Below are 15,966 nucleotides of genomic sequence, written 5' to 3' on the forward strand. Positions count from 1 at the left end.
GTCTCCCTGTAGGAATGACCTGTAAGCTTGGGATGCCTGTAAATCGTGGGGTTCTTGCTGCCCGGGTCATGGTCACTAGCTTATGTGGAACTCTGTCACCAGTGTCTTTCAGCCGCTTGGGTCTTTCTTTCTTTCTTTCTTTCTTTCTTTCTTCCTTTCTTTTTGAGAGAGAGAGAGAGAGAAAGTCTTTTTTATTTACCTTAAAAAAATTTTTTTAATGTTTATTTATTTTTGAGAGAGAGAGAGAAAGAGTACGAGCAGGGGAGAAGCAGAGAGAGTGGGGGACACAGAATCTGAAACAGGCTCCAGGCTCTGTGCTGTCAGCACAGGGCCCGATGTGGGGCTCAAACTCACGAACTGCAAGATCATGACCTGAGCTGAAGTCCGTTGCTTAACCAACTGAGCCACCCAGGTGCCCCTCTTTTTTCTTCAAGCGGAGCCCAGTGCGGGGCTTGAACTCACAACCCTAAAATCTAGACCTGAGCTAAGATCAAAGTCAGATGCTTAACCGACTGAGCCACCTAGGCTCCCCCAGGTGCTCGGGCATTTTTACCACTGCCCAGGCATTGACCTACACGTGGGACCCAGATGCTTACACTGCTCGCCTCCAATCCCAACCGCACAGGGCTGCTCTCTCTGCGTACAGAGTGCGTACAAGCTGATGGCGAGATAGAAGCAGCTCAGAAGGGGGCTCGGGTGCTGTCCTCGGGGGAACACCTGGCCCCACGGATACCAGCCCCCAGCCCAGGAATGAACGCAAAAAGATGTGGACCTTGTGAGGTCCCGGCAGAAGCAGACACAAAACCATTTCACACAGATGTTGCCACCGACAGCCCAAGACTCCTAGGGCTTTCCAGGGAAGATGAATCTCACCCAAGATAAATTTTTAAGTAGTAATTCTTGAGTACAGGAGGAAAGATGCCGGTGTGAGGCAGGAACAATAGAGCGAAGGATTTACCATCAATGTGCCATCCAGCGGTGGTAGGGCTCTCGGAAAAGGGTTATGCATTTGTTTAAACGGTCAAAGAGAGGAAGCAACATAACTCCGAAGACACCATAAATCCTAGAAATGAACAATATAGCGACTGAAGTTTAAAAACACAATAGAGAAGTGAAACTAGAATAGATTGTCCGATATTCTCTGTGAGTTGTTTTCCTTATCATTAAGTAGCATCCCTCATAACTACTGATACTGTTTGCCATCAGTTCTATTTTGCCTTAAATTATGTTTACTCCAATTTTAGAAACTATTTTATTTTATTTTTACTTTAGAGAGAAATTGTGCAAGCAGGGGAGAAGGGCAGAGGGAAAGAGAGAATCTTAAGCAGGCTCCACGCTCAGTGTGGAGACCAACTCAGGTCTCAGTTCCATGACCCATAGGCACAACCCAGCCACTCAGGTTCATGAGGTAGACCTCCCGGACCCGTGCCTGGTTCACAAAGCAGGTCCCGAAGTCCACCCAGCTGGTGGAGAGCTGCAGCTCGGGCACGGCCATGGTGGCGTTCAGGGGCACCACCTAGGGGGACAGAGCAGAGCCTGTAACGTGGGGGCCCTCGTCCACTCCTGCCGGGCTCGGAGCCAGGGGTGTGAGTGCAGAAGCTTCTGAGGAGCTCCCAGGCAGCACCGCAGCTGTGCAGGGGGCTGGCCTGGCATCGAAAACCAAGGCCGGCGGGCGTGTGTGCAGGTCAAGGGCCAGGAAGGCGCCATCTGCTCTCCCCACCACCCCGCTCCCCCTGCCCCCATCAAGCTCTGTGTGTCCTGCTCCCCGGTCAGGCCGCCCTCCCCGTCTTCCTCCATCCCCTGGGGGCCCCGAGGCCCAGCCCTTTGCCCCTCCTGGGCTCTGGGCCATCTCCCTTCTTCCTGGCCAGTCCCCCCACGTCACCCTCAGGCCACCCTCAGGCGAGGCGCTGCCGCGCTCACCTTCCCCGCCCCTGGGCTCCCGCTGGAGGGCCCGCCTGGCTAGACTGACTCTTCCTCCTGGCCTTTCTCGAACCCGCCCCTCAGGCTATCCCTTCTCGGTCCTCACCTGTCTTGCAGCCGGGAGCCCCGTGTCCCACCCCACGGCACGGCCCCTGGTTCTGAGCTGAGATGGGGAAGGAAGGAAGACCTGTATTTCTCGGGGTGTGTCCTCGGGGAAAGTCGTCCTCCAGGGCACGCCGGGCCCTCAGGGCAAGGGCCGGGGCCGCTCCCGTTTCTGAGGGCCGCGTGGGGGGTCCCACCTCCGCCGACCCACCAGGACAGTCTGGCCCGCTGCCCCCCTCGGCGCACGCGGGGCAGGCCCGGGACTCACCTGAGCGGGCTGGTCGGCGTACTCCAGGAGCAGGTTCTGAGCGAACACCATCTCCTTCTCTCCGCTGGCACGCCGCCGAACGTCCACCCCGGGCAGCATCTGGTCCGCCGGGAGCTTCTGATAGGAGAGCAGCTCCAGGGACAGCGAGAAGGACACGTTCACCTGAGCAGACGTGAGCAAGGCCGTCGCCTCGCGCTGCCGAAGGCGGGCGGCAGCTTCCCCACCTGGCGATCGGTCCTCCTTCCTCCCATGGCCCCCGCGGCCCGGTAGGCCCCAGCTCAGCCCTTGACCACATGCGGCCTGCAGGCCGGCCCGGACGGGGCCGGCAGGGTGCCTCCCTCCACCCGGCGCCCCTGTCTGGGGTGTTTGGCCCACGGACGCTGCACCCTGCCCTGCGCCCCGCACCCGTTAGTACGAGGAGCTGAGGCCCCCGAGGGGACACGGCCAGCAAACCTCCCTTTACCCCTTGGCATGAGCGGGCCTGTGGGCAGGCCTGTTGGCCCAGCACTGCCCGTGTCCTTATCCTGAGGACACAGAGGAGCCTCTGACGGCTTGTAAGCAGGGGATGTCGGAATCAGCTTTGCCTTCTTCAGAGGTCACTCTGGCTGCTGTGGGGATGTGGGCTGAGTGTGGGCTGACATGAGTCAGGAGGCCGACGTATAACTTAGCTCAACTGGATGGGGCTTGGATGCGTGGCTTCCACACAGGTCAGTGGGCCTAGCTCCACAAATTTACCTAATGCACCTGTTAAAATACAGAATCCTTGGCCACAGGGTCTAGAGCAAATAAAAAATGCAACCACTGTAAGGCCCTTTATGAAGACTTTGAGAGATTGAAGGCTGTGCCTCCTAGACCCTTTCAACTAGGCCGGTTTGGTAGAAGCTTCTGGGCAGCGTTATGTAGCTGTGCCACTCAATACAGTAGCCATTAGCCGCTCGTGGCTAAGAGCCTTAACACTTTTGAAGAAACAGGAAAGGCTGAAAATTAATGAGCTAGGTCTTTCAACATAAGAAGTTAGAAATAGGCTAGTTCAATATGCCCATCAAATATATAAAGAACAAAATGATAAAGATAAGGGCAGAGGTCAACGAAGTAGAAAACAAAGATGTAATACAGAAAACAAAGAAGGCTGAAAGTTTGTTATTTGAGAAGATTCATTACAGACACAAATGGACAAACCTCTGTCAATAAGAATTCTTAAAAAGAGAAAAGGTACAAACAAAAATATTAAGAATTAAAGGGAAAGAGCCCCCTGAAAAAGGCAAACGAGGACCAATGTTGGGATATATTGGATGGTTTGGCAATCCCCTCCTGGGTGGATGCTCGAAAGAAATGAAGGCATCTATCCACACAAAACCTGTACGGGAATGTCCACAGCAGCATTATTAATAAGAGCGTAAAAGTGGAAACAACTCAAATGTCCATCGGCAGATGAGTGGATAAATAAAATGTGGTATGTACATGTGAGAGAATATTTTTGGCTAAAAAAAAAAGAAAGAAAGGAAGAAAGAAAGAAAGAAAGAAAGAAGAAAGAAAGAAAGAAAGAAACTTATCCCTGCTACAACATGGATGCATTTTGAAAACAATGTCCTAAGTGAAATAAATCTGTCATAAAAGGCCATATGTTGTATGATTCTATTTTAATTTTTTTTAATGTTTATTTTTGAGAGAGACAGAAACAGAGCATGAGCAGGGAAGGCACAGAGAGAGAGGGAGACACAGAATCCGAAACAGGCTCCAGGCTCCGAGCTGTCAGCACAGAGCCCGATGTGGGGCTCGAACCCGTGAACTGTGACATCGTGACCTGAGCTGAAGTTGGACGCTTAACCTACTGAGCCACCCAGGTGCCCCTCAAAAACACAATTTTTAAAAATAGACTTTAGTCATCATTAGAGACACTACTGTTCAGACTAAGTAATCAATATAACTTATGATAAAGCTCTTTATTTCCTGACATAAAATATGTCAGTGGAATAATGTTGTGGGAAGTAAGCAGTTTACTGTAGAACCACATCCAGTTATATAAAATTTAGACATTTATTTATACAGAGATGATTAATACGGAGATAATACGCTCAAAATGTTGAGTGATTTCCACTGGATAGAAGGTTTTATGAAAATATTTAAAAAATTTTTTTAATTTGAAAAAAATTTTTTTGGCACTTTTTTTGGTATATATATATTTTTAATAGGCTCCACACCCAACGTGGGGCTTGAATTCATGATCCAGATATCAAGAATTGCATGCTCTATTGACTGAGCCAGGCAGGTGCCTCTGTATTTTTCTGTAATGTTAGAAAAATTTTAAATATGTATGCATGATGCTTATAAGATATTAAAGCTATTCCCAAAGAGGAGAAACATTAAAAAAATGTTTTTTTAAAGAAAGAGGACAAGGGGCGCCTGGGTGGCGCAGTTGGTTAAGCGTCCGACTTCAGCCAGGTCACGATCTCGCGGTCCGGGAGTTCGAGCCCCGCGTCGGGCTCTGGGCTGATGGCTCAGAGCATGGAGCCTGTTTCCGATTCTGTGTCTCCCTCTCTCTCTGCCCCTCCCCCGTTCATGCTCTGTCTCTCTCTGTCGCAAAAATAAATAAACGTTGAAAAAAAAAAATTAAAAAAAAAAAAAAAAAAAGAAAGAGGACAAAAGGGTAAGTTCCACTCTTCAAGGAATTTTATAATCCAAACTTACACAAAATTTTCCAGAAGATAGTGAAAAAGAAAATAGTTCTGAGCCAATTTATGAGCGTTGCAAAGTCTTGATTACAACATAGACACAGTTTAGGACTCAATCTCATTCACAAACATAGATGTAAAAACTTTAAGCAATTACAAAGCAAGTCCAGCAAAACGCAATAAAATGACAATACACTTTGACCGGGTTGAATGTATTCCTGAAATCCGAGATTGGCTTAACCTTATAAAATAGATTAACATATTTGACCACATTCACAGAATTTGAAACCATCATTTACAAATTTAACATATATTAAATAAATAAAAAAAAGACCTGTTAGCATAAACTCAAGAATGTGAGAGAATTTCTGTAATAAAGGGCATCCGCGAGGGTTAATTTTGTGTGTCAACGTGACTGTGCCAAGGGACACCCAGAGAGCTGGTGGAAACATTATTTCTGGGTGTGTCTGTGAAGGTGTTTCCGGACGAGATCAGCCTGTGAAGTAGTAAAGCAGAGGGGAGGGGGGCACCAGCCAATCCCATGAGAGCTGGAATAGAACGAAAAGGCAGAGGGAGGGCAAATTCACTCTCTCCACTTGACCTGAGACATCCATCCACCTTCTCCAGCCCTGTGACATTGGCAGTCTGGGTTCTCTGGCCTTCAGACCCACATCAGGATTCACATGATAGCTCCTCAACCCGCCAGCCTTCACACTTGACTGGGTTACACCATCGGCTTTCCTGGTTCTCCAGGTTGTAGGTGGCTGATGGTGGGGCTTCCTGGGTTCTACAACTACAGAAGCCAAATACTATAGGAAACCTCCTCTTGTCTATATCTCTATACACCCTATTGGTTCTCTTTCTCTGGAGGACCCCTAAATAGTACAGTCTCTGTATAAAATTAGGCAGCAGAGATTCTCCTTGGTGTTAAAATGTTGTATTTTCTCGGAGGTCAGGTGCAGGCACATCTGCACTCTCGCTACTTCTATTCTGCAAGTACTAGCCGTCCAAGGCAGTGCAGGGAGACAAGTAAGGGAACAAGGATGTTAAAATATTATCATTACACTTGCAGACAGTAGAAGAGTCCATGCAGGAAAAGTTTAAAACTCTAGGAATAAATGAAATGGAAGATACAACTAGCTGGTCTCCACGCAGGTTTTCAGTCCACACCCATGTGCTGCCTGTGAAGTTCTCGGGAGCATGTTAGCCAAGGAGCCAGCCTCCTTTCCAAGTCCAGGCGCAGAGGGATACCCAGACGGAGGAGCTGGCCGGTCACCAGAGGACCACACCACACAGTGCCCTTATTAGGGAACTTCTGGAACAGCATGGAGTATGAGAAGAGGGCTTCACACTTCAAATTTCACAAAGATGATGACCTTCGGGAACGGTTACAAAAATTCACTAAGAAATGTTAAAAGGCTCAAAATCTCATAAAGTTTTTGAAAAGAAAGGAAAGATCTTTGATGGAGCATCTCCAAAGCACAGAACACCCTTAGTTCTGACACTGAGAGAGGGGGTGAATGGAGCTCACTTTAGCATCTTCTTTGCCTTCGTGTTTCCACTTCAGTCTCCAAGACCCGTGGTCTCGTCTCCCCAAAATATCACTGGGTACTGTTCTTCCATTCTTGTTGCCGCCTCCTTGTGATCAAGCCTCTAGGTGTAAAATTATCAACTTACAGGAAAGACAGCGAACAGGGAAACATGTTAAATGACACCCCAAGGGCACATTCAGCAAAATCCACATTGTAAGAAACCCTGTGGAATAAACAACGTGTCTCCTGCAATAAGCCATTTACAAGAAAAAAAAGATGGAAGGAGAATCTACAGATGGAGGGAGACTTAAAAGGCAGAGCGGGTGGTCACAAACTGCGGGTATTTTGGGGTCCGGATGCAAACAAATATGGCATTCACAAGACAGTTGGAAATTTCAATACTGATAATACTAAGAAATTATTTTAAATTTTCTTTTAGGTTTGAAAATGGGATTGTGGGTTTTTTTTAAGTTTTTAAATGTATTTGGGGGGGAGGGGCAAAGAGAGAGAGAGGGAAAGAGAGAATCCCAAGCAGGCTCCGCCCCTAAAAGAAACTTTTAAAAAAACAACCAGAGGGGCACCTGGGTGGCTCAGTCGGTTAAGCATCTGACTCTTGATTGCAGCTCAGATCATGATCTCACAGTTGTGTGGGTTCGAGCCCCGTGTTGGGTTCTGTGCTGACCTTGTAGAGCCTGCTTGGGATTCTCTCTCTCTGCCTCTCTTCCTGCTGGTGCTCTCTCTGTCTCTCTCAAAATAAATAAGTAAACTTAAAAAATTAAAAAAAAATTTTTAATTCTTTATTTTTGAGAGAGAGAGAGAGAGAGACAGAGTGTGAGCAGGGGAGGAACAGAGAGAGAGGGAGACCAGAATTCCAAGCAGGACCCAGGCTCTGAGCTGTAAACACAGAGCCCGACGTGGGGCTTGAACTCATGACCTGTGAGATCATGACCTGAGCTGAAGTTGGACACTTAACCGACTGAGCCACCCAGACGCCAACCTCACCCCCCCCAATTGTTAAATAACTACATACTGATGGAATGATATCACATCTGGGATTGCTTGAAAATAATAATAAAGTGGGGGGTATGGTTGGGCAGGACGGGCCATAGGTGACTGATTTGGGGGCTGCATGGGGGTTCGTTATACCATTCTATCTAGTTTCATGGATTTTCAAAGGTCACCATGGAAAAGGTTTTAAAATTGTAGTGATATAAACTAAGCATTCCTTGGGAAAACACGAATATTTTTTGCCAAGCAAACCCTCTTTTTAAGTGTGTGAGACACTTCAAATGTAAAGTGCTGGGGCACCTGGGTGGCTCTGTCACTTAAGCATCAGACTCTTGATTTCGGCTCAGGTCATGATCTCCTGGTTGTGAGATCAAGCCCTGCATCAGGCTCTGTGCTGACACAGCAGAGCCTGCTTGGGATTCTGTCTCTCCCTCTCCCTGCCCCTCCCCCACCCTCAGTCTCTCTCAAAATAAAAAAATAGACTTAAAACAAATATAAAGTGTTTTCCAGTCTACAGTTTGTCGGAAAGGTTATGCCAGCAAAGTGACATTTGATTCACACTCTATTATAAGAATTAGCACATTAGGGGTGCCTGGGTGGCTCAGTCAGTTCAGCGTCTGACTTCAGCTCAGGTCACCGTCTCATGGTTCGCGAGTTTGAACCCCGCACGGGGCTCTGCGCTGACAGCTCGGAGCCTGGAGCCTGCTTCGGATTCTGCGTCTCCTTCTCTCTCTCTGCCCCTCCACCACTCACGCTTTGTCTCTCTCTCTCTCTCTCTCGAAAATAAGTAAAACATTTAAAAAATGAATGAATGAATGAATGAATGAAAAGAATGAGCACATACATATGGTTATATATTGTCAGCATAGTAAAATCAATATATTTTTACAATTTCAGCTTCGTGTTTCAAAGTGAATCCCCAGTTCAAAAAAGAGGTGCACCCCGGCCACACTGTTCCCCCGCTCCGGTCTTTCAGTGGTCTCCTGCTGTCCTGTGCCACCGGCTCTCCTCCAAAGAAGGGACAGTGGCTCTGCTGTCACCTTCCTCACCCATTTAGATGAGAAGGAGAAGGACAAATCTTCACGGGGCACTGGATCCAGGGTCCCTTGTGGGGCATCCTCAGGGAGTGTCCCTGCCCCGGGCTTTGGCAGGGCCCGGAGATCTGGGTCCTGGATGCCTGACCGACCTGGTGACGAGGCCTGAGTGTTGACAACAGCACGTGGCTCCACGTTGTGGGTGTAGCTCTTTACGAAGATTTGCTTTTGTGTTCGTTTTACGTGTCTGAAGAGGTTCATCTTTTTCTCTGGAGTCAAAGACTAGCTCTTGAATTATTTACCAGTTTTGTGTTTGTACCGTTTTCTTATTGTTTTCGCCTTTTTTGTCTGCTGTCTGCTTTCCTACCGGCTCACGTTTTCTTTCTTTTCTTTTCTTTTCTTTTCTTTTCTTTTCTTACCTCCTGAATTATGGGCTCTATTAGTTTCCTAGAGCTGCTAAAAAAAAAAAAAAGAAAGAAAGAAAATACCACAAAATGGGTGGCTGAAATGCGAACTTATCTTTTTCTTTTAATTTTTGTTAATGTTTATTTATTTTTGAGAGAGAGGCAGAGTGCAAGCGGGGGAGGGGCAGAGAGAGAGGGAGACACAGCATCCAGAGTCGGTTCCAGGCTCTGAGCCGTCGGCACAGATTCCAACGCGGGGCTCGAACCCAGGAACCGCGACATCATGACCTAAGGCGAAGTCAGACGCTCAACCGACTGAGGCGCCCAGGTGCCCCAGAAACTTATCTTTCATAGTTTCGCAGGCTAGAAGTCTGAGACTGAAATTTGGGCAGGGCCCCACTCCCTCCAGAGGATCTAGGGAGGAATCCTTCCTTGCCTCTTCTAGATTCTGGCAATCCTCGGGGCTTCTTGGCTTGTAGACACCTTGCGTCAATCTCTGCCTCTGTCTTCACATGGCCTCCCCCTCTGTGTATGTCTGTGTCTAAATTTCCCTCCTCATAAAAACACCAGTCATTGGATTTGGGCCCACCCTAATCTAGATGATTTCATCTTAACTTGATTACATCTGCGAAGACCCTAATTCCTAATTAGGTCATACCCACAGGTATTACGAGTTAGAACTTGTACACTATTTTGGGGGGCACACAATTGTACTCATTACATAGAATTAATTTCTTTTCATTCTTTAAAGAAAATATTCAAGCATATGCATTCACCTCTGAGTCAATTCCAAAGATTCTGCTAGGGATGCTTTCATTTTCTTGCTTTCTAAGTAGTGTGTCAGATTTTGATTTCCTTTTTGACCCATAATTATTTTTTTTTTTCAACGTTTTTATTTATTTTTGGGACAGAGAGAGACAGAGCATGAACGGGGGAGGGGCAGAGAGAGAGGGAGACACAGAATCGGAAACAGGCTCCAGGCTCCGAGCCATCAGCCCAGAGCCTGACGCGGGGCTCGAACTCACAGACCGTGAGATCGTGACCTGGCTGAAGTCGGACGCTTAACCGACTGCGCCACCCAGGCGCCCCGACCCATAATTATTTAAGAGACTAAGTTAAAAGTCCTAAGCGCCTTGATAACTCCCCATTATTGTTGTTTTGTTTTCTTGATTTCTTTTTTTAAATTCTTTTAGTCCAAAAGTTGAAAGTTCAATAATTCATCAACCATAGCCAAACAACAACAACAACAACAACAACAAAAAGCCCAACAATATAGAGTTAATTAAAATGTCACCTCCTAACCAAGAGCTTCTAGATCTCATTCTCACAGATAATTGTTAATTACTTGGAGTTAATCTTTCCAGGCCTTGCTTTTGTGTATACAGGTGTAATTATCTTCCTCAAATGTTCACGGAGGTGGGGAAAGGCAGGTATTAAGGTACAAATGCAACGAAGCCAGAAAAATGGGAGGTATCCACACCAACATTTAATTTTCCTAAATCAAATTTGCTTCTGAGGTGAGTACAAACACATAAACAGCAGGGGTAGCTGCACTCCGGTGAAAATAAGCACTTTTCTCCTCAGGGCTGTTGACAATCTGCTTAAATATCAAAGTCCATCAAAGTTTTCTCCAGATATAAACACAAAAATCAGCTTAAAAAAATCTTAACCTCAAGCTAAATGAGTTACTTATTTAACTGGAGGCAGGACCGACTTTTACCCTCAAACTTAGACAAATAAATCTCTCTGATGTCTGCCCAGCTAGGAGCTAAATTCTAAATATTTCTTTTCTCTCATAACAGCTTTCCGCTGATCTCACAAAGAATTTGTGCTACCTTTGCGATAGAATGGACAGAAGAATGATTTAACTCGAAACACATCCCAAGATGAAATCTATAAAATTTCAGACATATAATAAATTAGTGAACCTGAATTATAATTGTCTATTTCATTCCCTAATTTCTGATTATTTTTGCTTCAGTGATTTTCCTCTTTGTCTTAGAAGTGAAAGGGATAGGAATTAAAGCTATGAATTACTCCTAACTTTTCACTCTTGAAACAACTCATCAAGAAAAATATATATAAGCCTGGATGATTTCAATAGGTCAGTATTAATGAATACCGCCGTAGGCTGGGTGGGATAAAAAACAACTAGTTTGCTATTTTTATATGAAAAAAATAAAACCTCTTGGAATTTATACACAATGCATCTTTATAAAGAAAGCATATTTACTTCATGATTTTTGCAAAGAACAAGATTTATTTTGAGAAAAATCCATGTTTACTTTGAGAAAAATCCTTGTTGTGGTTGCCATCTTTAGAGAATGAGATGTTCTGGTGTTGTTTCATTAGAGACCCAACTCGAATTTAGGCTTCTCTCCATTTTCCTGTGTTACAATGAATCTCATGCTTATATGTACTAAATGGAAAGTTTTTTCTTCCTCTAAAACACTTGTACATAGTGCTTACCTCAGACATTCGTTTTCACTGATTTCCATGTTATGATGTAATTTATTCAGCTGACAAACACCTAGATTCCAAGCAAACTCAATGGTTTAAAAATCAAAGCCCTAGGGGCGCCTGGGTAGCTCCACCTGTTAAGCACTCACTTAGGCTCAGGTCATGATCTTATGGTTCGTAAGTTTGAGCCCTGCATCGGGCTCCACGCTGTGCAGAGTCTGCTTGGATTCTCTCCCTCTCCTTCTCTCTCTCTCTCTGCCTCTCCCCACTTGTGCTCTCTCTCTCAAAATAAATAAGTGAACTTAAAAAAAAATAAAAGACCTTATTAATAAAAGAAAATGAAGGTTGATATCTTTGTAGAAAATGTCAGATAATAGCTCTGTGGTCTGAGAGTAGGGTAATAGCACTTAAAGAAGATCAAATAGCCTCATCACAAAGGCAAAAAAAAAAAAAAGATGGATTTTATTTTATTTAACTTAGAGATTTCCAGTCAACACAGGGCAAGATGGACAAAGTCAGAAGATAAATGACATACTGGGAGAAAAGATTTGTGACATCTAAAACAGGGGATTTATACCTTGAAAAGTAAGAAACTCCTGCAAATCCACAACTAAAGGACAAAAATTCCCAACTGGAAAATGGACAAAGGACATAAGCAGGAAGCCACTGAATGGGAAACCCCAAATGTCTAATGAGTATATACGAAGAGATGCTTAAATTCATCAGTAATGACGGAAATGCAAATTAAAACAGTAACGAGAAATCGTCCCTCACCCATTAGATTGGCAAACATTAGAAGGATGGTGTTAACCTTAAAAATAAATAAATAAAACTGCTAGTTATTTTATCGGCAAAAATGGGTTTATTTGGGAATAGCAGAGCACTGTAATCAAGGACAGCCACTCTACTACAAAACCATAGGCAGAACAAAGGAGAGGACCACTTATTTATAGAGGAAATGGGGAAATTGGGGAGGCTGTTATAAACTAAAGGTCCATTGCAGGAAACTGGGAGTATGAAATATAGTGGCTTTTGATTGGCTGAGTTGACTGTCTCTCATTCGCTTGGCTCTGGGAGGTGGATGAAGAGGACTTTCTTCCTCTTGCGGGGAACAGTAAAGTGGTGACTAAGTAGTAGCCAAGAGCAAGGTCCTTCTCTTCCTAGGAAGTCTGCAATTGACCAGTGGCAGGATGTTAGAGCTCCCCCTGCTGGCCTCTGCACTTTATTCTAAATGAAGTTTCCTTTTATCAATTTTCACAAGGGCTTTATATAAGATGTGGGGTAAGAAGGGGCACCTGGGTGGCTCAGTCAGTTGAATGTCTGACTTTGGCTCAGGTCATGATCTCAGGGGTTTGAGCCCCGCATTGGGCTGGCTGGCTGCTGTCAGCGTGGGACCGCTTCTGATCCCCTATCCCCCTCTCTCCCTGCCCCTCCCCCACTTGTCCTCGCTCTCTTTCTCTCTCAAAAATAAGTAAAACACTAAAAAAAACAAAAGGATGTGGGGATAGAAGTACATTGGGAGTAATCCAGCACTCCAATCAAATTAGTTATGCACACATAGTATAAATCCTACTCTTGTATATATAACTCAGAAAAATTTCCTCGCACAGGTCCATAGGGCCATGGATGAGGACGTTCTGTGCAGTGTTGTTTGCATTAATGGGGAACTGGAATCCACTCGGGTGTCACTGGGAGCCTGGACAGTAAAATGTGGGGTTGGCATGCTATTGACTATGATGGAGCAGTTAGATGGAAATAACTAGATCATGGGTTCCCAAATGTTCTTACTTCACGGCACACTTAGAATTTCAACAATTTTTCCATGAAACTCCTAGGCCAGAAGCAATGGCTAACGATTCTGTGTATTAAGTAGTTAGGTCCAAAGAGCTTAATATATATTTATGTCCTAATAACTTAGTAGCTATCTGAAGAAAATAATGCACGTAAATTGAGGAGAAAATACTATTTCATTTCATTCTTAAATAACCGGAATAACTTACCAAGACAATGGTCATGCCTGTTGGACGCTGCCCAACTTCTCAAGTGTTGGCGTTGGATTGAACACTGCTGTCCTCCTTTTCTTTTTTTAAAGTTTATGTGTTTTGAAAGAGAGAGAGAATGACCGGGGGAGAGGCAGAGAGAGAGGGAGAGAATTCCAAGCAGGCTCCGTGTTGTCAGCGCAGAGCCCGACATGGGGCTCTACCCCATGAACTGTTAGCTCATGACCTGAGTGGAAATCAAAAGTCAGACACTTAGCCAACTGAGCCGCCCCGGTGCCCCGTTGTTGTTATTGTCCGTTCTACCTTGATTTCCCTGCAGTACTTGCCTCTCACTGCACGTGTTGAAGGCACAGGTCTGCTACAGAAAGGAATGTAGCACAATCTAATGTTGGAACTATGAACTACCTCAAATTAGCAGTTCACGTGGCACCGTTTTGGAACCACGAAGTTAGGTATACGTATAACAATATGAATAAGCCATAAAAACAGTGCCAAATTTTAAAAAGCACCAAAAAAGTAAGACCTAAGGGGCTCCACTGAGTCTGTTCTTGTTAAAGTTTCAATGACCTGCCATCTTACTGCTAAACCAGGGGACAGGTTCCCATGCAGCGTTTAGTCCTGGTGAGCCCCTCCCCTTCCAGAAAGGTTCTTACGTTGGCTTCCACCACACCCCTCTCTCATGATCTCTTCCTCATCTGTCTTTGACTTGTCCTTCCCAGTTCCCTTTGGGGGTTTCCATCTGTCCCACCCTGAGCCCTTTCTGACAAGCTAGCCCGCTCCTATGGGGAACTCCTAACTCACAAATCATTGTCTTTGGTCCAGAGCTCTTTCCTGAGCTGGAGGCCGCTTGTCCAACATCCTGTCCAATGTCTCCACAAGCACCTGAAACTTACCAGGTCCTGGCTAATCTCGCCATCTTCCCTGCCCCCCCCAGCTGCTTCTCCTCCCATGTTTCCTAACTCAGAAATGGAACCACGCTCCATCTGGTGGGGGCCTGCGGCCGATTGCATCAGTGGCCCAGTTCTTCACCCCTCCCTGCATCCACAGCCATGCCCTTGTCCCATCCCCACCACTTGACTTTGGGCCGTCCACGAGACTTTGGCGGGTGGCACAGAGGAGGAAGTGCGGCGCGACAATTCTGAACCTAGGCCTTCAGAGGCCTCACAGATTTGCCCTTGCCCTCCTCTGCCCCTCTGCTTCCACGAGAAGAGCAGGCCTGGGGTACCCTGCTGGCCCCATGAAGAGAAGAATGAGAGACATGTGGAACCACTCCGCCCCAGCCCAGTCTAGATCAGCTGCCCCCAGCAGACCTGCCGACAAGTGAGGGAGACTACGAGATTATTGTTCTAAGTTTGAGCACCAAGTTTGAGGGTGCTTTGTTGTGCATCAACAGTTCCTAAACCAGAAACCTGGGCATTGCCTTTGACCCCTCCCCCTCTCAGTCCACGTGGTTCCCGGAGCTTCCCCAATATCTCGTGACTCCATTTACTTGTCTCCATCATCAGCACCTCTGCCCTGCCTCAGGCTTCCTGCAACCACATTTTAATGGATTTTCCCTTCCTGCCTTTTGCCCCTATTCTCCACACACCATCCTCCTAATATGCAACTCTGATCACGTGACTTCCTTTCTGGGGGTTTGCTATGCCCTAAGGCTGGGGGTAGCAGTTAGGGCCTGGATGAAGGAAGGAGCCTTGCTGGGGACCGTGGTTATCCTGGTCACTGCAGAGAGACCCCTCCGGGGCAGTTTCTGCTTTGTTCTGAAGTCAGTGCAGGGGCTCTTTAATCGGTTCTGTGCAGGGAGCCAGGTTCAAGTTTGGAGCAAAATAGGCAAAAGACTAGCTGTGCTCAGGCCACGGCAGCACTTCCCCAGGGTCCCCTGTAACCACCTCTACTACTCAGTGTGCTTTTTCAGGGCATCAACACGGAGGACAACCTGAGAGGCATCGACAGCTTGGAATTACGATTTCTGTCTTCATTCCTTGCTAATGGAGTAAGTCGTGGGTGTGCAGCTTCCAGATGTAGGCAAACGGCCTCTCGGACCTCCAGCCTTCTCTGGCCAGGGTGAAAAGGCTGTTGCATCAAAAGAAAGGATGAGTCACCAGAATGGGAGAGGCGCCACAGCCCATAGAGAGAGGCACCCCTGAACAAGACAAGGCCACCCTGTAAGAGAGCTTGAAAAGGAGCCAGTGGCCTTGGCCTTCATGAGATATTTGTGTTTTGCCACGGGCCTTCTCACAAGGCTGCTCAGAGAATTGGCTTGTTTAGTGGTTAAACATGCAGATTCTGGAATCAGACTTGCTGGCGTCGGGCCCAGCTCTGCCACTGACGTTGGGACCTTGGGCCAAGAGGAGCATCTGGGCTCCAAGCAGCTCAAGTTCAGCGAGAGAGACAGGCAGGTAATCAATCAGGCCATCGCAAAAAGTATGAGAGGGGCTCTGATGGGCTGGGAGTGGGAAGAAGTCAGTGCTAGGAACAAGAATGACACAGCCAGGTGGAACACGGGGAAGAGAAGGTGTCCTCAGTTCTAGGGGGGAAGGGAGTGGGTCTGATTTTATTTCTCAAGCCT

The sequence above is a fragment of the Lynx rufus genome, unplaced genomic scaffold (genome assembly GCF_022079265.1).
Source record: "Lynx rufus isolate CCGP_SWC_20201006 ecotype Redwood Valley unplaced genomic scaffold, mLynRuf1.p SCAF_5, whole genome shotgun sequence".
Classification (NCBI taxonomy): domain Eukaryota; kingdom Metazoa; phylum Chordata; class Mammalia; order Carnivora; family Felidae; genus Lynx; species Lynx rufus.